The sequence below is a fragment of the Salmo trutta genome, chromosome 16, assembly GCF_901001165.1.
Source record: "Salmo trutta chromosome 16, fSalTru1.1, whole genome shotgun sequence".
Taxonomy (NCBI): Eukaryota; Metazoa; Chordata; class Actinopteri; order Salmoniformes; family Salmonidae; genus Salmo; species Salmo trutta.
In genome coordinates, this window is record NC_042972.1 from 36,592,642 (window position 1) to 36,616,057 (window position 23,416).

The following is a 23,416-nucleotide window of genomic DNA, read 5'->3' on the forward strand; positions in this document are numbered from 1 at the left end:
GAATGGGTCGTCTCAGTATTGAATGTAATTTGGCTGACGATTTTGATATCTGCTCATCATGATCCATTAGGTCTACACCTCATGGCACAACAAGCTGCTTAATACTAATATAGATTATACTTTTCTTTCTTCAAACTTGCATACAACATTGTGTAAAATAATCATCAAAGCTACAATATGTAACTTTTTGGGTGACCGGACCAAATGCATATAGAAATGTTAGTTATAGATCTGTCATTGTCATCGAATGCAAGTCCATGAAGCAGTAGATATGTTCTATATGCACTATTTCTATGCTCTCCTTTCTGAAGTTTTGTTTTTGCGTCTTTTACTTTCGGTTTTGTACACCAGCTTCAAACAGCTAAAAATACAATATTTTTTTTTCTTGAAAATATATTTCACAGTGGTTTAGATGGTACATTGCTTCTCTACACTATACATTGCTTGTTTTGTCACATAAACTGAAATTAGGTGAACTATTCCAATTTTTACAACCAGGAAATAGCAGTGCGATTACTACATATTGCACCTTCAAGTTTAAAATGTTGAACTACCCACAATCCTCTGAAAACAGAGCAACGTGGCAAGATAGGAAGACTTCCAACATTCCAACATTTTCTCTATATTTGGCTATCTTAAAAAATATATACTTACATTTTAAGCAACATATTAAGTTTGATTTATTCTTACATTTTTGGGTAAAATGAAATGAACAAATCAATGAAACGACTTGCATTCATTTGAATTAAGTATATGTTGGTTGTTTTTTGTCAATTTCAATTCACCACAGAATACATTTTTACAGTGTGGCAGTGTGGTTGAGTGTGTAAAATTCCAATGAAATGTACCATTTTACTGCCCCAGAAGTCGGGAGTTTAATCCCTGCTGCCACCTGTCCCACTTTCAATCATTCTCTGTCTCCTCCTGTTTCTAATCTGTCTAAATAAAGCATAAAAAAGGCAGATTTAAATTTATTGGGAGGAGTCTTGTCCTTGAGGCAGTACAGAGTGATTTGCACTAGATGGGCCAGCTGAAAATTGAAAATTGGCTATATTGGAGAAATGTATTACAAAAATGTACTTTTTGGTCATAATTTACACAGTAAAATCGCAATAGTTAATTAAACTCCTATGCAATTAAATGTAACACTATTTTGATGGGTTTTATGGTCCCACCACCATTTGTATTAAAACAAATTCATTTTAGAGTTAATGTTGCCGTTTTAAAGCAAGTTTGCTGCAATTCTACTCATATTGCCATGGGGAGGAGAGGAAAATTAGTTGTTTTTAATATGATATCTGAGTGAGACTGAAAAAAATCAATGGAGGCCCCCTGGCCGGTAATTCCACCATAATTACTAAGTTCAGATAGCTGGCTAGACTAACTTACCAATATAAAACATGTTAGCTGACATGGGCTAATTGAGTGACTGTCAGTGACTGACATAAAAAGAAGAAAAACTGCTGATGCAAAACTAAATTTTGAAATTGCACTTTGTGTATTCTACTGTTCTAACTTGCAACAGTAAGTTGAGACCCTGACTGAGTCCCCGACTAAATTGAAATTGATTTGAGGCCCTTCAAAAGGGGGGCACAAGTTGCCCATCCCTGGCCTACATGAAGACTACCTACACCATGTAAACGGGGACAACTATCTCATTAAAGGTTGTTATAAATCCAACCACTTACAGATTGGATTTGTTTAGAAAAATCTAGGTTTCTTATCTTTGTGTCAGCCAGGTCACTCGTGATACAAGTCAGTATTCGACGTCCATCCATGTCTGAGGACATCGAGAGATGATGTGGAAACAGGCCACTAGGGGCAATAAGCATCTGCCTCTGTTGCCAAAGGTTGCATGTCAAATCCAGCAATAGAAAGTTCATTTTGAGGTTTTCGTTTTAAGCCTATACCAAACCTTAATCCTTACCTAAACCATTCAGAGTTAATGCCTAACCTTAATATTTTATAGTTAATGCCTAAACTTAACATTAAACACTTAGAAACTTGACATTTGAGAAACATGGATGAAAGTCTAATTCTGATGTGAGACTGTGAGAGCCAGTTGCTTAGTGTAGCATAAGATCAAAACAAATAATGTATATACGAAAACACAGTGTGGCGTACAGCAGGTCAGCCACCAGGGGGAGACTTGTCGAGGCCTGGTGACAGACGGAGTATACATCACGAGGCGATGGCTCCATCTGCTGGATGTGCCAGATCTCGACGGGCTCTCCGGCCAGGACTAATTGGGGCTGATTGGTAGCTGGTGAGTAATCAAGGGCTGATTGCTCACCAGCTCTGCAAGGCCCATAAAGCTGCCAGAAGGGCTGCACACAAGGAAGAGCGAGGGAAGAAAGGACTCCCGTATAGTTGGGGATGGTTGCAGAGATATGAGGAGGGAGTTCAGTTTTTGTGCCCGACAGGATACAGCAAGACATGGAGCCAAGAAGACGATATCCCGGAGAGGGTCTCATGGGGGAGACCTATCCTTTCCGGGGGTGAGTGACTGGCGATACCCCCAATTCCAAATCAAGAATAAGCTTTTGTATTGGGTGTTGCACCAACAGAGGGAACTTTGAGAGGTATTGTTGCTGCCCCAACGGTACGTGGGAACCGCTCTTCACCCACCTGTTGGGGGCACACCTGGGAATGGAGAAGACACGGGAATGGATTGCTGCCCGGTTCCACTGGCCCGGGATGAGGATGGCCGTGGAAGACTACTGTCGCATCTGCCCGGAGTGTCAACTCACTGCCCCAAAAGCCCACTTCCGAAACCCATTGGTCCCCCTACCAATCATCGGGGTGCCCTTTTAAAATATCGCCATGGACATAGTGGGACTCCTGGTAAAAACAGCACGAGGAATACCGGTACGAAAACACAGTGTGGCGTACAGCAGGTCAGCCACCAGGGGAAGACTCGTCGAGGCCTGGTGACAGACGAAGTATACACCAGGCCTCGATACATCATGTTTCGTTGTTTCTTTAGTTGTTTTGTTCAAAGTTTCACTATAATAAATAATGTGGAACTCAACATCCGCTGCGCCTTGAACTGTCTCTACACACGATCGTGACAGAATATCCCACCAAACCAGGACCAAGCAGCGTGCCCAAAGAGGAAAGGATTTCTGGACATGGGAAGAAGTGATGGGGAGATGCGAAACCCTTCCTTGGCGACAGACGGAAGGAGATAATGGAGAACAGCGAAGACGCCAGGGTTCGCGGCTACAGAAAGCCCAAGGACAACCCCAAGTTTTTGTTTGGGGGGGGCACATGGAGCTGGCAACTGAGCAGAGGGAAGAGCCAGAGACTGTCAGGGAGGCAATGGCGAAGTTGGGAGAGAGTGAGATGAGAGAGATGTTGTGCAAGTGTGTTCTGCTCAACATCCGACCAGAGGATCCAGTTAGCAGTCTGGTGCAACCTGTGCCAGTTCCACGCATCTGGCCTCCAGTGCGCCTCCCCAGTCTGGTACGTCATGTGTCTCCTCCTCACACTCTCCCTGAAGTGCGTGTCCCCAGTCCGGTACGTCCTGTGCCTGTTCCTCGCACTCTCCCTGAAGTGTGTGTCCCCAGTCCGGTACATCCTGTGCCTGCTCCTCGCACTCTCCCTGAAGTGCGTGTCCCCAGTCCGGTACGTCCTGTGCCTGCTCCTCGCACTCTCCCTGAAGTGCGTGTCCCCAGTCCAGTACGTCCAGTGCCTGCTCCTCGCACTCGCCCTGAAGTGCATGTCACCAGTCCGGTACAACCTGTGCTGGCCCCACGCATCAGGCCTCCAGTGCGCCTCCCCAGTCCGGTGTGTCCTGTGCCTGTTCCTCGCACTCGCCCTGAAGAGCGTGTCACCAGTCCGGTGCAACCTGTGCCGGCCCCATGCATCAGGCCTCCAGTGTGCCTCCCCAGTCCGATGCCCCCTGAACGGCTCCACGCACTAGGCCTCCAGTGCGTATTCACAGTCCAGAGCCGCCGGTGATGGTTCCCAGTCCAGAGCTTCCGGCGATGGTTCCCAGTCCAGAACCTCCTGAGACGGTCCACAGTCCGGAACCTCCTGAGACGGTCCACAGTCCGGAACCTCCTGAGACGGTCCACAGTCCGGAACCTCCTACGACGGTCCGGAACCTCCTACGACGGTCAATGGTCCGGAACCTCCAGCGACGGTCAACGGTTCAGAACCTCCTACGACGGTCCACGATCCGGTACCTCCTGCAATGGTCGACGGTTCGGAGCTTCTAGACACGGCGTCCAGTCCCGCTCTATGGCGGGAGCCTTCCTCAGCGCCGGTGCCCAGTCCAGGCACGGCGTCCAGTCCCGCTCAATGGCCGGAGCCCTCCTCTGCGCCGGTGTCCAGTCCAAACACGGCGTCCAGTCCTGCTCCATGGCCGGAGTCTTCTTCTGCGCCGGTGCTCAGTCCAGATACGGCGTCCAGTCTCGCTCCATGGCAGGAGCCTTCCTCTGCACCAATGTCCAGGCCAGGGCCGGTGTATCCGCGGGATGAGCGGGTTCTTCGGCCCGCACCAGAGTCGCCACCAAAGCTGGTGGATCCACGAACTGAGCGGGTTCTTCATCCTGCACCAGAGCCGCCCCCGACACTAATCACCCCCCCTTCCCTCCCCATTTGGTTTCAGGTTTTGCAGTCGGAGTCCACACCTTTGGGGGGGTACTGTCACGCCCTGACCATAGAGAGCCCTTGTTTCTCTATGGTGTAGTAGGTCAGGGCGTGACTGGGGGGTATTCTAGTTTATTATTTCTATGTGGGGTTCTAGTTTATTATTTCTATGTTGGTGATTTGTATGATTGCCAATTAGAGGCAGCTGGGAATCGTTGTCTCTAATTGGGGATCATATTTAGGTAGCATTTTTCCCACCTGTGTTTGTGGGATATTGTTTTGTGTTTGTGCATGTGCACCACTTAGTCACGTTTCGTTGTTTCTTTATTAGTTTTGTTCAAAGTTTCACTATAATAAATAATGTGGAACTCAACATCCGCTGCGCCTTGGTCCGTCTCTACATACGATCGTGACAGCCCCTCCCACATCTGTGGATAACTCCATAGATTTAAGTCCCTGTCTCTGGTCACACTTAATGGAGTTAAAAGTACTCTGTCCCAATGAACTCCAGGTATCAACACTAATTTCAGGGATTGTATCACTGTCTTGAGGGTTAAGATAACTCCTAGTAGAGTCAATTTAACGCTAATTGTTTTAACACCGTGATTTCAACTGTTCTTGTTTTACTGTGTAGGTTTAGGGCTAGGCAGTGTGGTTAAAGGTAGACTTAAGTTTAGGTTTAAAATCAGATTTTATGACTTGGTGGCTGTGCCAGATAGTGACCACTCAGTAGAGAACAAGATTCATGATTAAAAAAACGCTTACCTGCAAATGAAGGTGGAATTCCACAAAAAATATTATCCATGTGCACTTATTATCAGTCAATATTTAGGCTATAAACCATTTGCATTTCTTAACCATTTGATTGTTTGAGAGACACAGTCTGCAAAAAAAGTGTATATTCACTGTATAAGGACACAAGGCGAGACCCAAATACGGACACATATAATCACTGGCCAGTACAAAGAATTAAGTAAAACCACAAGTAAAACTTTCTTCATCCATGTCTAATTTAGGAAAGGGACACATTTAGATAGCTAGCCACCGGAGGACAACAGAACAAAGAGATGCAATAATTCAAGTTTTTTTCTGTTAATTACATATTGCTCTTGATGTGATGTGAATCCAAATCCAAACTGGCTTCCCTTGACACTTTTTTGGGGGGAGCCAGGACCATTCTCAGTTGAGCTCAGTCAGTTTAGCTCAATGCAGATGGGCTATTATTTTATACTTTTTTTATGAAGGGAGGCCAAATGCTCACTGGCTTCTCTTGCATTCAATGCTAAGGGTGGCAACAAAGTCATGCTCTTTTTGACCAGACAGCCTCAGATAGATGGCCTAAACGTACAGAGACAGAGGAGCGCTGTTTCGCTCACTCTGTGCTTTCTCCGGTGAGATACATTGAGCCTCTTTCTGTTTTTCTTTATTTTTTTTCTGACTAGATCTCAAGTGCACTACTTTTCATGGATTCATTACACAATCACGATGTTTTGAGTCTTTCTATTTTTACGGTGCAACATTCCAGTCTATCAGCCTTTGTTCAGAGTAAGCTAGACTGAATCCATGGCATCCCTTTCCAAGTACATACCCTCTATTATGGTTTCAAATCAAATCTAAGAGTTGTATAGATATACAGTAACAAAGCTCCAACCTGTTTGTCTGAAGCACTTCATTCCTCCACCACGGCCCAACTATCTCAGGCATGCAGATGCAATATTTACACTGATGGGAGGTATGGCTCGGTTGTTATTGCTTGGCCTGATTGTTTGTGTGTGTGAACATGTTGGTATTTGGTGTGTGTGTATTGATATCTGGATGGTATTTGTTGTATTTTATCAAGTGTGTTTGTGGAAGTCTGTATACACTGTATGTGTGTTTGTGTGAGTCTGTATACACTATATGTGTGTTTGTGTGTGGATGGCAGTTGTATGAGTTCAGTGATGCAGCCTGACAGATCTGAAGTTTGATAAGACATGACATATGGGTGATGTGTGGTGTGCGTGAGAGGGGCATGTCTGTGTATGTCTGTAGTGTGTTTTCACTGTGATTTATGGGCAAACTTGTTGCTGCCCTACAGTGTGAAAAGCATGTGTGTTTGTGCAGTATGTGTGTGTGTGTGTGTGTGTGTGTGTGTGTGTGTGTGTGTGTGTGTGTGTGTGTGTGTGTGTGTGTGTGTGTGTGTGTGTGTGTGTGTATTTGGTAGAGTTGGAGTTTGAAGAATACACTTTAGACACCTAGGGCCATGTGTGTGTACAGATGTAGGATCTTAATTTCATCACACTTTTGTTGCTGACAATTTTCCTGAAAAGTAGGGAATGAAAACTTGCAGTGTGTTGGAGTTTAAAATGATATTTATAGTTTGTAATTTCCACTTTAAAATGTCAGATTTGATTTGCCCTAACAACAAAATGTATCAACCCTTACAAAAATGTCCATTAATTATAATCTACATAATAATTCACATTTCCTGTTGCTGCAGGATTTTTTTCCTTTTGTGGCAAACTGGCTCAAATTAAGATCCTACATCTGTATGGGGCTCTCGAGTGGTGCAGTGGTCTAAGTCACTGCATCTCAGTGCAAGAGGTGTCACTACAGTCCCTGGTTTGAATCCAGGCTGAATCACATTCGGCGGTGATTAGGAGTCCCATAGGATGGTGCACAATTGGCCCAGCGTCATCCATGTTTGGCTGGGGTAGGCTGTCATTGTGAATAAGAATTTGTTCTTAACCGACTTGCCTAGTTAAAAAAATATACAATTAAATGTGTGTGTGTTTAATGATCTTGCAGGCCCTTAAGGAAGACAGCTGTTTTGATGACTAACAGAGGCTCTTTCTTATCCAGTTTGGTCTCAGATTTTGTTTAGTAAGCAGACTGGGGAGTGGAGACTAGTTTGCGATGTTTTCGTTTATGATCAAGTCATTGACATACACTGCGCGATGGTCCAAAATGGTGCCTGGTGTCCACAGTTTCAGAGTTCTAAATGTCATTATCCCTGGGTGTGTGGTCATCATTAGACTGTCCTCTCCACTACAAGACGTCTTTACAGTCCTGTCAGTCTCACACCGTGTGACTATCTCATCATCACACACGCTCAGGACCCAGAGATCACAAGCACGCGCACACACACGCGCACACACATGCACACACAGAAGGTGCACACATGCAGACACAGCACACACACACACACACACACACTCCTGAGAACAAGAATAGAATAATCAACTCAAAGGAAGATAAGAAAGAGAGAGGAGGAAAGAGGAGGATGCAGAGGAAGAAGAATGAGGGAGTGAAGAATCAGAAGAAAAATACAAAAGAAGACAGGCCACACAAAGGAGGGAAGAGAATCAATCTGTCTTCAAGGAGCTGTTAATTATACATTCTACAGCGTTCTCCATCTTCGTTAGTCTTTAATTAATTCATAATACTGAAACAAATTACCTTTGCATGGATGAAAATTAGGATGTGGCGTAGCAGTTTGGCATTTGGTGATTAAATATTCCTGGGATAGTCAGGGAGTTTGATAGAGCACCGTTTGGTTGATGAAGTCGTGTAGTGTTATTAAGTTTGAAATAACTGTGGTCTCATACGTGTTCACATTAGTTACGGGAGAAAGTTGAGGCATGGCATCTGGAGAGCATTGATAAACATGGAGAGGAGAGGAGGCGGCACACGCATGCATGCACAGATACATGTTTTACTCTGAAACTCGAAATTGGTTGATTGATTGGTTGGAATGGTTGAATAAATAACCACAAACAGCCATATGCTACACCCTTCAATAAACAATCACTCCTCAACTCCTCACATACTGTAAGGAGAGTGACTGAAACACCTTGGTTTGATTTATCTGAGAACCCCTTTTCATTGTCCATCTATTTTCCTCTAAGAGTGGATTATTCTTGTGACCCGTTTCAGGAAACTAGGCTTATGTCGCAAGTCACGACTTCACAGGAGAGCCGTTTTAACGTAAACATTTTTTAAATCAAAATGCATATTTAGATTTTTTGATGCCTTCCCAAACATGTGAACTTTCATGTGCCTTAATAACAAACTGTTATGCCATCTGTAAATACGAATACAATTGTTAAATTAGGAGCCTAGTTGGTTAAGCCACAGAAAAAGGGAGCAAACTTTCCGCTAGCCATGATTGGCTGAGATAATGATAAACGTTGGCAAAAAAGTGTAATTAAATTGTTGTCAGGAGCACAGTTACAGTCACCAACGCTCTGGATAACATGAAAACAGCCTAACCAGCTCTGCTAGGGTGAATAAAATGGTCAGTTTGGGTGGGGGCTAAAGCTTAAGATGTTTCTTATAGCATTGCACACAGTCAGTGTGAACCAGAGTGACTTGACACAACAATAATGGGCCAAGCAGAAAGGACACAGGAAGTCTTATTTAATGAAAGGGGTTGCAGTCTGCCGTGAAGCTTTCATCCATATATACGGTAAGAGTCTAGTTACAGTTTGATATTTTACATTTCTAATTTGGTCAGAGTTGTTTTCATTGCAAGTTAAAGCTTCTGTTAGCTAGCTACCTAATGTTCGATGGCTAGCTTTCTAGCTAACATTGAACCTTCTATATTTGGTTAACTTTAGCTAGCTATGACAATCGGTTTGTATTGCTAGTACTCTATGGTTAGGTATTATAGTTCATTGTTTAGTTCGCTAACGTTAACGTTACATGTCTAAACAAAAGACCCCAAGTTAAAGCTTGCTGTTAGCTAGCTAGCTGACGTTAGATGAACTGTGTGTAGTGATGTTATCGCAGAATGCCATTTCGCATCTGTTGTATAATAATGCTAAAATATTTGTGTCTGGAATTTGTCTTTCAGCATCAGTAGAACACGCTTGACTCTCCTCCACCAGTCATACAAAGATAATGGTTTAATGCCACCCATAAAAAGAGAGCTGGCCCAAGCAAGCACAGGTTACACCTGAAGCATGAGGACTTGCAGCGAGTGGTGAACTTCATTAACAACTATGCAGAGGATAATGCAATTGTATTACCAGGACACCACTCAGGACACAAACACTTTGGTGGAAAGCTGCTGCCATCCCAAGTGACAAAAGCAGCATTGTGGTGTCTCTACAAGGAATCGATGACAACGCTTGGTATGTAAACATAAACACGTTTTGATTATTTAATTGACCTCCAACATGATTGGCACTACTTTTCTTGATCTCACATTATTTCTGTATTTTCCAGAAGCTGTTAAGTCAGCAAAGCTGAAGAAGCAAGAGCAGCATCTCCTGCTTGTTCAGAGTGAGCGGTCTGTCTACTAGAAGATGGTTGCTGACTGCAAGACCACCTGTCAAGACCTGCAGTTGTCTCTAGGGGCCCCTCCTGAACCAGCAAGCAAATACATCAGGATGCATTACAGCTTTGATTTTGCTCAACAAGTAAGCAACATTTCCTCCTTTATACTGATTAAGGACATAGATGGATAGATATACACTACCATTGAAAAGTTTGGGGTCACTTAGAAATGTCCTTGTTTTTGAAAGAAAAGCAAACATTTTGTCCATTAAAATAACATCAAATTGATCAGAAATACAGTGTAGACACTGTTAATGTTGTAAATTACTATTGTAGCTGGAAATGGCTGATTTTTTATGGAATATCTACATAGGCGTACAGAGGCCCATTATCAGCAACCATCACTCCTGTGTTCCAATGACACGTTGTGTTAGCTAATCCAATTTTATCATTTTAAAAGGCTAATTGATCATTAGAAACATTTTTGCAATTATGTTAGCACAGCTGAAAACTGTTGTGCTGGTTTAAAGAAGCAATAAAACTGGCCTTCTTTAGACTAGTTGAGTATCAAGAGCATCAGCATTTGTGGGTTCGATAACAGGCTTAAAATGGCCAGAAACCAAGAACTTTCTTCTGAAACTCGTCAGTCTATTCTTGTTCTGAGAAATGAAGGCTATTCCATGCGAGAAATTGCCAAGAAACTGAAGATCTCACATAACACTGTGTACTACTCCCTTCACATAACAGCGCAAACTGGCTCTAACCAGAATAGAAAGAGGAGTGGGAGGCCCCGGTACATAACTGAGTAAGAGGACAAGTACATGAGAGTGTCTAGTTTGAGAAACAGACACCTCACAAGTCCTCAACTGGCAGCTTCATTAAATAGTACCCGCATAACACTAGTCTCAATGTCAACAGTGAAGAGGCAACTCCGGGATGCTGGCCTTCTAGGTAGTGTACACTCAAAAAAAAAAAATATATATATATATATATATTTTTTTTTAATCTATCCATCTCTGTATATATATATGGGAAGCAGGCAAAAACCTTTCACTGAGCTGTTTAAAGACAGACTGATAGGGGTGTGTCACGTCCTGACCATAGTAAGTTGTTATTTTCTATGATAGAGTAGGTCAGGTCGTGACAGGGGTGTTTGTCCGTTTTTGTATTTCTACGTTTAGTTTCTAGTTTTGTATTTCTAGGTTGGTTTTTGTTTGGCATGACCTCCAATTAGAGGCAGCCGGTTGTCGTTGTCTCTAATTGGAGGTCATATTTAAGTTGCTTTTGTCCCACTTGTGTTTTGTGGGTGATTATATTTTGTGAGTGTGTTTGTTCCTCCTGCGTCACGGTTTGTTGTTTTGTTCCTTCAGTTTATTTTTGTATCTCATTAAGTTTCACAGTCCAATAAATATGTGGAACGAAACCGACGCTGCATTTTGGTCCGATCATTCGAACAGCCGTGGCAGGGTGAGACAATTAATTGTAATTTATCTTACTGTTCTTTTGTTTGCAGGTGCACTGTCATTCTGACCCTATGCAGCTCGGTCCCATCTAATTTTTGCCTCCTCCCAAATGTGGCTTGCTTGGTGTCTGCTGTGAAGGAATGCCACAACAGGTCAACTACTTGATTGATGAAGGCACATCATCCAGCAAAGGCAGCTGCGCAGTCATCAACTACAGGCACCATTTTTTCACCAACTACAGAGTTAGGGAAACACATGTGGACCTGAATTATGATAACAGCAGTGGCTTAAACAAGAACAGGTTTGTGCTCTGGTATTGTGCCTGGTGGACCATGCACAAGCTCCACCACAGTCTGGACCTTCACTTCCTGATCACAGGCCACCTCCCACAGCTGGTTGGACTGGAGGATGATACAGTGCTGGTGGAAAGCTATGGCTGGCAACAACACCGTACCACAGATCAAGCAGTACCAGCACTTCAGGTGAAAATAATTTCATTGCATTGTATATGATTATTCTTCTTATATAAACTTCGGAGGTGAATTAATGTTGTGCAGGGTTGTAATGTCTTCAGATTATTTTGTTATTCCCTGTTTTACAGCTTTGATGCTCTGGAGCCTGGTGTTGTTGCCAAGGAGCATTCAGACTTTTGGGACCAGGTTTCAGGTGCTGTGCAATGCTGACATCCTTCCTCCCAAGATGGTCTACCTGTACAATTTGTATGCATGTAACTACCTCGTCTATCACTGATATGGATATTTTTCTTGTACATACTGTATATTATTTTATTTATATTGACACTAACTATTTCTGATATTGCTACTGTAACCATTTGGTTGTACCGTTTACACCTTCTGTAGAGACCCATCCACTTAGCAAGACTTAGCAAAATATTGATTTGGTATGTGTGGTCATAACATGATTGTGTAACATACCACAACAATATCATGTGACCATATCAAGTGTCCACCACATAAATATAGGGCGCATTCATCTGTTTATGTACTGTACATGTACACCTCACTCAGGTTTCAAATCAGGTTGCATGGCCTTAACTTATGCATGGAATACTATGTGATAAGTGTGTGTGTAACAGTATATAAAGTATGCAAATGTAGTGGTGTGAAGGCATTTGGGCAGTGGTGTAAAGTTCTTAATTAAAAATACTTTAAAGTACTACTTATGTATTTTTGGGGGGTATCTGTACATTACTTTACTATTTATATTAGCAATTTTTACTTTTACTTCACTACATTCCGAAAGAAAATAATGTACTTTTTACTTCATACATTGACACCCAAAAGTACTTGTTACATTTTGACAGGAAAATTGTCCAATTCACACACTTATCAAGAGAACATCCCTGGTCATCCCTACTGCATTTGATCTGGCAGACTTACTAAACACAAATGCTTTGTTTGTAAATGATCAATGTTGGAGTGTGCCCCTTGCTATCCGTCAATAAAAACCAAAAAACCAAAACATTTGGGCTGTCTGGTTTAATATAAGGAATTTGAAATGATTTATACTTTTGATACTTAAGTACATTTTAGCAACCAAATACTTTTAGACTTTTACTCAAGTAGTCTTTTACTTCAGTAATTTTCTATGAAAGTATCTTTACTTTTACTCAAGCAAGACCAGCAAAAAAAGAAACGGCCTCTCACTGTCAACTGTGCTTATTTTCAGCAAACTTAACATGTGTAAATATTTGTATGAACATAATATTCAACAACAAACGTAAACTGAACATGTTCCACAGACATGTGACTTACAGAAATGGAATAATGTTCCCCTGAATAAAGGGGGGGAGGGCGGGGTCAAAATCAAAAGTAACAGTCAGTATCTGGTGTGGCCACCAGCTGCATTAAGTATTGCAGGGCATCTCGTCCTCATGGAATGCACCAGATTTGCCAGTTCTTGCTGTGACATGTTACCCCATTCATCCACCAAGGCACCTGCAAGTTCCTGGACATTTCTGGGGGGAATGGCCCTAGCCCTCACCCTCCGATCCAACAGGTCCCAGATGTGCTCAACTGGATTGAGATCCGGGCTCTTCGCTGGCCAAGGCAAAACACTGACATTCCTGTCTTGCAGGAAATCACGCACAGAACGAGCAGTATGGCTGGTGGCATTGTCATGATGGAGGGTCATGTCAGGATGAACCTGCAGGAAGGGTACCACATGAGGGAGGAGGATGTCTTCCCTGTAACGCACAGCATTGAGATTGCCTGCAATGACAACAAGCTCAGTCCGATGATGCTGTGACACACCGCCATGATGGACCCTCCACCTCCAAATCGATCCCGCTCCAGAGTACAGGCCTCGGTGTAACGCTCATTTCTTCGACGATAAATGCGAATCCGACCATCACCCCTGATGAGAAAAAACCTCGACTCGTCAGTGAAGAGCACTTTTGCCAGTCCTGTCTGGTCCAGCGACGATGGGTTTGTGCCCATAGTTTCCTGTGATGTCTGGTGAGGACCTGCCTTACAACAGGCCTACAAGCCCTCAGTCCAGCCTCCCTCAGCCTATTGCGGACAGTCTGAGCACTGATGGAGGTATTGTGCGTTCCTGGTGTAACTGGGGCAGTTGTTGTTGTCATCCTGTACCTGTCCTGCAGGACATGTACCGATCCTGTGCAGGTGTTGTTACACGTGGTCTGCCACTGCGAGGACGATCAGCTGTCCGCCCTGGCTCCCTCTAGCGCTGCCTTAGGCGTCTTACAGTACAGACATTGCAATTTATTGCCCTGGCCACATCTGCAGTCCTCATGCCTCCTTGCAGCAATGCCTAAGGCACGTTCACACAGATGAGCAGGGACCCTGGGCATCTTTCTTTTGGTGTTTTTCAGAGTTAGTAGAAAGGCCTCTTTAATGTCCTAAGTTTTCATAACTGTGACCTTAATTGCCTACCGTCTGTAAGTTGTTAGTGTCTTAACGACCATTCCACAGGTGCATGTTCATTAATTGTTTATGGTTCATTGAACAAGCATGGGAAACAGTGTTTAAACCCTTTACAATGAAGATCTGTGAAGTTATTTAGATTTTTACGAATTATCTTTGAAAGACAGGGTCCTGAAAAAGGGACGTTTCTTTTTTTAACCTGTTAGGGCTAGGGGGCAGTATTTACACGGCCGGATAAAAAACGTACCCGATTTAATCTGGTTACTACTCCTGCCCAGTAACTAGAATATGCATATAATTATTGGCTTTGGATAGAAAACACCCTAGCGTTTCTAAAACTGTTTGAATGGTGTCTGTGAGTATAACAGAACTCATATGGCAGGCAAAAACCTGAGAAGATTCTTACCAGGAAGTGGCCTGTCTGACAAGTTGTTGTTCTTCTTGTCTCTGTTTATTGAAGACTGAGGATCTTTGCTGTAACGTGACACTTCCTACGGCTCCCATAGGCTCTCAGAGCCCGGGAAAAAGCTGAATGATGTCGAGGCAGCCCCAGGCTGAAACACATTATCGCTTTTGACAAGTGGCCGATCAGAGGACAAAGGGCTTAGGCGCGTGCCCGAGTCGACCCCGTGCTTTATTTTCTTTCGTCTGTTTACCTAATTGCAGATTCCCGGTCGGAACATTATCGCTTTTTTACGAGAAAAATGACAGAAAAATTGATTTTAAACAGCGGTTGACATGCTTCGAAGTACGGTAATGGAATATTTAGAATTTTTTTGTCACGAAATGCGCCGTGCGCGTGACCCGTATTTACCATTCGGATAGTGTCTTGAACGCACGAACAAAACGCCGCTGTTTGAACATAACTATGGATTATTTGGGACCAAACCAACATTTGTTATTAAAGTAGAAGTCCTGGGAGTGCATTCTGACGAAGAACACCGAAGGTAATCAAACTTTTCTAATAGTAAATCGGAGTTTGGTGAAGGCTAAACTTGCTGGGTGTCTAAATAGCTAGCCCTGTGATGCCGGGCTATCTACTTAGAATATTGCAAAATGTGCTTTCACCAAAAAGCTATTTTAAAATCGGACATATCGAGTGCATAGAGGAGTTCTGTATCTATAATTCTTAAAATAATTGTTATGCTTTTTGTGAACGTTTATCGTGAGTAATTTAGTAAATTGTTAGTAAATTAGCTGGAAGTTTGCGGGGGGTATGCTAGTTCTGAACGTCATATGCTAATGTTAAAAGCTGGTTTTTGATATAAATATGAACTTGATTGAACAAAACATGCATGTATTGTATAACATAACGTCCTAGGGTTGTCATCTGATGAAGATCATCAAAGGTTAGTGCTGCATTTAGCTGTCTTCTGAGTTTATGTGACATTATATGCTAGCTTGAAAAATGGGTGTCTGATTATTTCTGGCTGGGTACTCTGCTGACATAATCTAATGTTTTGCTTTCATTGTAAAGCCTTTTTGAAATCGGACAGTGTGGTTAGATTAACGAGAGTCTTGTCTTTAAAATGCTGTAAAATAGTCATATGTTTGAGAAATTGAAGTAATAGCATTTCTAAGGTATTTGAATAACGCGCCACAGGATTCCACTGGCTGTTACGTAGGGGGGACGATTTCGTCCCGCCGACCCTAGAGAGGTTAATAAGTTCATTACAATTTAGTACTTTTTCCACCACTGGCTGGGGGTTATAGCATTTCTTTCACATGACCCATCAATTTAGACAAGTGTGTCTTGGTAAGTGTCATCTAATATTTATAAAATATTTTCATCTGGACACTTTCTGTTTATCTGGAATTTTTTCTTATTGTAGGCTACTACCACTTTTAGTCTTAATCTTTACTACACTACTCACTGTTTAGCACATGACCTCACATGTGAATCCTTAAAGAGATGGGTGGGGCCGGCTTAAGAGGGTGTGAACAATGCTGAATGGGTGTAGACAAAAGAGAGCTCTCCAGTAGGTACCAAATCATTCAAAGGCCCTTTTCTCAAGTTTATCAACTTTCAAAGCAGAATTACTTTCCCATTGTTCCTCAAAAATGCAGTGTGTGGTGTACCATTTTGTAGCTCTGAGTCTCTACTTTTTACAAATGTAAAAAAAAAAAAATTTAAAATTTTGCTACGTAAGACCGAATCCAGGTGGTGAGTCACTGTATAGACTTTGTTCTTCATTGTACACATCTTGGACTGTGAATTTGAACACAATACATTTTCCCCTTTTCTGTCCAAATGCTTTTCTTTATCACACCACTCTACCTGTGTAGTCTCTTCCTATACTCCCTGTTCACCCAGGGAGTACACATATGACTCCAACACCATTATCAAGTTTGCTGATGACACGATAGTGGTAGGCCTAATCACCGGCGACGATGAGTCAGCCTACAGGGAGGAGGTCAGTGACCTGACAGTGTGGTGCCGGAGCAACAACCTCCCCCTCAACGTCAGCAAGACCAAGGAGCTGATCGTGGACTACAGGAAATGGGGGGGAGCACGCCTCCATCCACATCGACTGAGTGGCAGTGGAGCAGGTAGACAGCTTCAAGTTCCTCGGTGTCCAAATCATTAAAGACTTAAAATGGTCCAAACACACACGCACAGTCAGGTGGTTGAAAAATCCTGAAAAGGTTCTACATCTGTACCAGAGCATATTGACTGGCTGCATCAATGCTTGATATGGCAATAGCACCACCCTCAATCGCATGACGCTACCGAGGGTTGTGCGGACATCCCAGTACATTACTGGGGCCGAGCTCCTTGCCATCCAGCACCTCTATATCAGGCGGTGTGAAAAGAACGCCCGGAAAATCATCAAAGACCCCAACCACCAAAGCCATAGACTATTTTCTCTGCCGCAAGACAAGAGGTACCGGTGCTTCAAAGCTGAAACCAACAGGCTCTTGGACAGCCTATATGCCCAAGCAAAACGATTGATAAATGGCTAACAAAATAGCTACATGGACCGAGTTTACCTTGTATCTTTAGTGATCTTTTATTTCAGTATTTGCACTGTCTCTATGTGTCACGACTGCTCCCGCTCCCTCTCTCTGGCGCTCGAGGTCGTCAGGCTGCTTATCATTACGCACACCTGTCACCATCATTACAGCGTTCATCGGACTCACCTGGACTCATGTTATTAATTACCTCCCCTATATCTGTCACTTCCTCAGTTTCTTTCCAGAATCAGCATTAATGTCGTTATGTGTCCCTTGTCCAGACGCTGTTCATGTTTTGTTTCCTGTCTGTTTATTCATAAAATATTCACTCACTGTACTTGCTTCTCATCTCCCAGAGTCTGTCCTTACAGAATGCTGACTCCACAATTTGAAGCATCAGGGAGTTAAAAAAAAAATTGGTGACAGGTCAGGTCCGGATGCCACTGCCGAAGCAACTGGGGATGCCTCACCTGGCTCTTCAGGCTCACAAGCCTCGGCCGTCTCGTCGGGCTCCCGCCCCTCGCCTCGGCCGTCTCGTCGGGCTCCCGCCCCTCGCCTCGGCCGTCTCGTCGGGCTCCCGCCCCCCGCCTCGGCCGTCTCGTCGGGCTCCCGCCCCCTCGCCTCGGCCGTCTCGTCGGGCTCCCGCTCCCGCTCCTCGGCCGTCTCGTCGGGCTCCCGCCCCTCGCCTCGGCCGTCTCGTCGGGCTCCCGCTCCCCGGCCGTCTCCTCGTGCTCCCGCTCCCGCTCCTCGGCCGTCTCGTCGGGCTCCCGCTCCTCGCCTCGGCCATCTCTTCGTGGTCCTGCTCCCCCTCTCTGGCGCTCGGGGTCATTACGCACACCTGTCACCAACGTTACACGCATCAGCGCTTCATCGGACTCACCTGGACTCATCACTTTATTAATTACCTCCCCTATATCTGTTACTTCCTCAGATTCTTTCCCAAGTCAGCATTAACATCGTTATGTGTCCCTTCTCCAGACGCTGTTCGTGTTTTGTTTCCTGTCTGTTTAATCATTCATTCATTTATTCAATATTTACTCCCTGTACTTGCTTCTCATCTCCCAGCATCTGTCCTTACACTATGCACACTCACAAGGCCCTACACACTCACATACACTGTCATTCCAACACACACAAACACTCACTCCATCATTTATTCACTCACACATAAATTTATGCTGACTCTACATACCTGCACACCTCACTCACATACAAGCTGCTGCTACTCTGTTTAGCTTATATCCTGTTTCCTGGTCCCCTTACCCCTATACATATCTACCTCCATCACCCCAGTATCCCTCCACATCTAAATTTGGTATTGGCAGTGGTGTAAAAAGTACCAAATTGTCAATTGAGTAAAAGTAAAGATATCTTAATTAATAGAAATTGACTTAAGTAAAAGTGAATGTCACCCAGTGAAATACTACTTGAGTAAAAGTCTAAAAGTATTTGTTAAGTATCAAAATGAAAGTAATTGCTCAAACATACTTAAGTATCAAAAGTAAAAGTAACCAGATGGCACTATTCTCTTATTTTTATTTATTTATGGATAGCCAGGGGCACACTCCAATACTTAGACATAATTTACAACCGAAGCATGTGTGTTTAGTGAGTCTGCCAGATCAGTGGAAGTAGGATGACCAGGGATGTTCTCTTGACAAGTGCGTGAATTGGAACATTTTCCTGTCCTATTAAGCATTCAAAATGTAACGAGTACCTTTGGGCATCAGGCAAAATGTATGGAGTAGAAAGTACATTATTTTCTTTAGGAATATAGTAAAATTAAAAGTTGTAAAAAATATTGTAAAAAATATAAATAGTCAAGTAAAGTACCCATATAAAATACTTAAGTAAACTTTTAAAGTATTTTTACTTAAGTACTTTACACCACTGGGTAACTTTTTAAATATTTCCTGTATATAGTATGCTTACTTACTTTATTGTGTATTTCGTATTTCTTATTCTTATTTCTCGTGTTTTTTCTTTCTAGTAATACATTGATATTAATTATTGCATTGTTGGGTTTTGCTGCAATGGTCTATGTGCCGGGGTCTGTTATATCTGGTATAATTCTCCTGTCTTATCTGGTGTCCTGTGTGAATTTAAGTATGCTCCCTCTAATTCTCTCTCCATCTCTCCCTCCCCTCCCGGAGGACCTGAGCCCTAGGATCATGCCTCAGGACCACCTGGCCTGATGACTCCTGGCTGTCCCCAGTCAACCTGGTTTTGCTGCTGCTCCAGTTTCAACTGTTCTGCCTGCGACTAGGGAACACTGACCTGTTCACCGGACGTTCTACCTTGTTCCGGACCCGCTGTTTTCGACTCTCTCTCCCTCTCTACCGCACCTGCTATCTCAACCTCTGACTGCTTGGTTATGAAAAGCCAACTGACATTTTCTCCTGAGGTACTGACCTGTTGCACCCTCTACAACCACTGATTATTATATGACCCTGCTAGTCATCTATGAACGTTTGAACATCTTGAAGAACGATCTGGCCTTAAATGGCCATGTACTTTTATAATCTCCACCTGGCACAGCCAGAAGAGGACTGGCCACCCCTCAGAACCTGGTTCCTCTCTAGGTTTCTTCCTAGATTCCTGCCTTTCTAGGGAGTTTTTCCTAGACACCGTGCTTCTACATCTGCATTACTGGCTGTTTTGGGTTTTAGGCTGGATTTCTATATAGCACTTTATGACATCTGCTGATGTAAAAAGGGCATTATAAATACATTTTATTTTGAGTTTGCAAGAAAGGCAATTCACTGTATTTGTGCATGTGACATTAAAACTTGAAACAAAGCACCTGAACTCTCTCCACACAATAGACCATTATTCCAAATAATACACACAATAAGAATACTTCCTGGCTACAATACAATCAGGGTACGTCAGAGCCACAGGAGAGAATAGGCTGGTCAGAATCATTTTCTTCTCCCTCTCCGTGTGTGTATAGATTATAGATGATCTAGAAGCAGACAGTTAAGCTCTGACTGAACCACTCTGGATCTGCTGCTTAACCAAAGCAAGAGAAACACCTTCCAAATAAGTTACTGACTGTGTGTGTGTGTGTGTGTGTGTGTGCCTTGATGAGATATCCCTCCCCAGGCTCCAGGTCTCCTCTCTGTTTTATTGTGAGGTGAGTGATAGAGTTATAGTCAGTTATATACAGACGGCAGCTCAAACAGAGGAGTATCAGACTCACCTCTAAGACCCCTGTATCCATTAACAGTGTATCCATTAACATACACACACAGAAACAGCATGTAGGTATGCACACAGACACAGCATGTATGTATGCACACAGAAACATACACACACAGAAACACGATTTCATGCTTACTGAAAGGAGAGTGGAGGATATAGAGTTGACAGTGATCTGAGCTATGTGTGTGTGTGTGTGCATGCGTGTGTGTGTGTGTGTGTGTGTGTGTGTTGTTTGCTCCTGTTTACAGACATTACACAGGAACACTCCTTGGCTGTTGAAGAAAAAACTGTGTCAATTTTACTTCCCTGAACCCAGAACTCTCTCTCTGCTCTGTCTCTCCATTTTTAGATACCCTAATGGGCTTTCTCTCTCTCTATTCCTCTCTGCTCAGCCTCTCTGATAGGCCATCTCTGGATGATGAGAAGCTATATTTCTGGAGTCAGATCACACTGCAGAGCACACAGTGTCAGGAGAACATGAAGACAGGGCAGGAATAAACACATCTCACAACCACCAAACAGATCATCATAAATGCTGTGTGTGTGTGTGTGTGTGTGTGTGTGTGTGTGTGTGTGTGTGTGTGTGTGTGTGTGTGTGTGTGTGTGTGTGTGTGTGTGTGTGTGTGTGTGTGTGTGTGTGTGTGCATGTGTGACAGGTATTATGCCAGCATAGCAGGTATTGTTACCTTCTCAAAAGGAACATGCCACAGAGAGAACAGAGATAGAGAGAGAGAGGGGTGGGAGACATAGATAGAGAAAGAGAAACAGAGGTGTATAAACTGTCAATACTGTCACAGAAAATGGCCCTCAAATTAAGCGGAGCGCACAGCGGTACAAGGGACTCTGGGAAATTGCCTTTTATCACTTCCCAAACAATGGGCCATCTGACAGCCCTGAGCCCGATAACTCTCTCTATCTCTCTCTCTCTCTCTCTCTCTCTCTCTCTCTCTCTCTCTCTCTCTCTCTCTCTCTCTCTCTCTCTCTCTCTCTCTCTCTCTCTCTCTCTCTCTCTCTCTCTCTTCTCTCTCTCTCTCTCTCTCTCTCTCTCTCTCTCTCTCTCTCTCTCTCTCTCTCTCTCTCTCTCTCTCTCTCTCTCTCTCTCTCCTCTACTGACTTTTACTGTCCCTGGCAGTTGCATTCTTTCATGTGGTTAATATCACGCAAAATAACAGCTTCTTATTTCCCTGTCCTCTTCCTCTCTTCCCACTCTCTGTCCTCTCCTTCCCCTAGGCCTGTGCATCCCCTCTTTAATGGGGCTAAGCACTGTAAGCTGGCTGTGAGCAGAGGGTTCTGCTAGGCTCATCTGCCTTTGTTTATCATTGTTATGATTATGATTATTCATGTTCTCTCTCTCAGAGCACAGGCGAAGAGAGTAGGAGAGGCGAGGAGGAGGAGGGGTGGCAGGGTTAGAGCGTTCCTGTGATGTGATGCTTGTTAAATAAACTGGCTATTTACCAACATGACAGACAGATAATTTACAAACACACACCACCCGCCTCCGTCTCTCTGTCTCGCTCTCTCTCTTCATCTTTCTCAGGGTGGACGGTTCACCCTCTTCTCTTCTCTTTTTCATGATAAAGGGATTGAGGAGGGGCAGTGTAGGGTTTGTTTGTAAAATAATGACTATTATTGTTATGTCTGCATGACTTGCTACCTATCAGAGCTCTAAGTAAGTCCTTCTATATGTGTTGAAGATAAGAAATAACACACACACACTAACACACTAGTAGCTGTGGGATTGTGTTAATTATCCACTCCAGTTTGATAGTGACCGGCGGTAGGTGCTAAGGAAAAAAGAGAATGAGGGAGATAGAGAGGGAGAGAGAGAAAGAAAGAGTGATATTTTTATTTATTTATTTATTTCACCTTTATTTAACCAGGTAGGCAAGTTGAGAACAAGTTCTCATTTACAACTGCGACCTGGCCAAGATAAATCAAAGCAGTTCGACAACATACAACAACACAGAGTTACACATGGAGTAAAACAAACATACAGTCAATAATACAGTAGAAAAATAAGTCTATATACAATGTGAGCAAATGAGGTGAGATAAGGGAGGTAAAGGCAAAAAAGGCCATGGTGGCAAAGTAAATACAATATAGCAAGTAAAACACTGGAATGGTAGATTTGTAGTGGAAGAAAGTGAAAAGTAGAAACAGAAATAATGGGGTGCTGTCACGTCCTGACCAGTATAGGGGTTATTGGTTATGATAGTTTGGTCAGGACTTGGCAGAGGGTATTTGTTTTATATGGTTCGGGGGTTATGTGTATGTAGAGGGGTATTGTATTTATGTGTTCTGGGGTTTTTGGTGTATGTTCTTGTTTTGGGTTTCTAGGTTTTCTAGGTTTTGCATTTCTTTGTTGGCCTGGTGTGGCTCTCAATCAGGAACAGCTGTACATCGTTGTTCCTGATTGGGAGTCATACTTAGGGAGCTTGTTTTCACCTGTCTCTTTGTGGGTAGTTGTATTTGCACTGCTGTTGTTTAGCCTGCAAATCTGTTAGCTGTCATTCTTTGTTTATTGTTTTTCCGTGTTCGCTATAATAAATATAATTATGAGCACGCAACCCGCTGCACCTTGGTCCCCTTCTCTCTTCAACGACGGTCGTTACAGAACTACCCACCACAAGATGACCAAGCAGCGGGGATTAGAGCACCGGCCTGAAGGTTGGACCTGGCTGAAGGAACGGCAATATTGGGAGGACAAGTTACGGGAGCTACGGGAACCTGAGAGGCACCTCCAATAATTCATTTTTTGGGGGGGGCACACGGGTAGTTTGGCGGGGCCAGGATTAAGCCCCAAGCCAACTCCCCGTGCTTATAGGAAGCAGCCTGTCATTGGTCAGGTCCCGTGCTATGGGGTGATACGCATGGCGTTGAGGCCGAGTATTCACAGGCCGGTGTGCGAGGTGCCAGCGCCCCGCATTTGCCAGGGAGAAGTGGGCATCCAGCCAGTACGGGCGGTGCCAGTCCTGCGCTCGAGACCGCCAGTGCGCCTCTCCAGTCCAGTATGTCCTGTTCCCGCTCCTAGCA